Source organism: Buceros rhinoceros, unplaced genomic scaffold (assembly GCF_000710305.1).
Source record: "Buceros rhinoceros silvestris isolate BGI_N320 unplaced genomic scaffold, ASM71030v1 scaffold20638, whole genome shotgun sequence".
Lineage (NCBI taxonomy): Eukaryota > Metazoa > Chordata > Aves > Bucerotiformes > Bucerotidae > Buceros > Buceros rhinoceros.
The window spans coordinates 3,228-3,454 of NW_010425383.1; positions in this window are offsets into that span (position 1 = coordinate 3,228).

A 227-nucleotide genomic window follows, 5' to 3' on the forward strand; every position below is an offset into this window, starting at 1 on the left:
CTCACCGCAACTCTTCCCCGGCTGAGCCTTCGCCCTTATCACAGCTCCTCAGGCCGGTTTCCGTCGCCTGCTCCACAGCGACCTGCAGGCTTCTCCCCCTGTTGCTGTGTGCACCCAGAGGGATCTCCACCTCCACCAGCTCGTCTTCTCCCTGGAATTAACCCCTATTCCCCCGCCCCTGCCGCCTGAAGGGCAGCAGTTCTGGGAGAGGCAGCTAAACTGGCTCC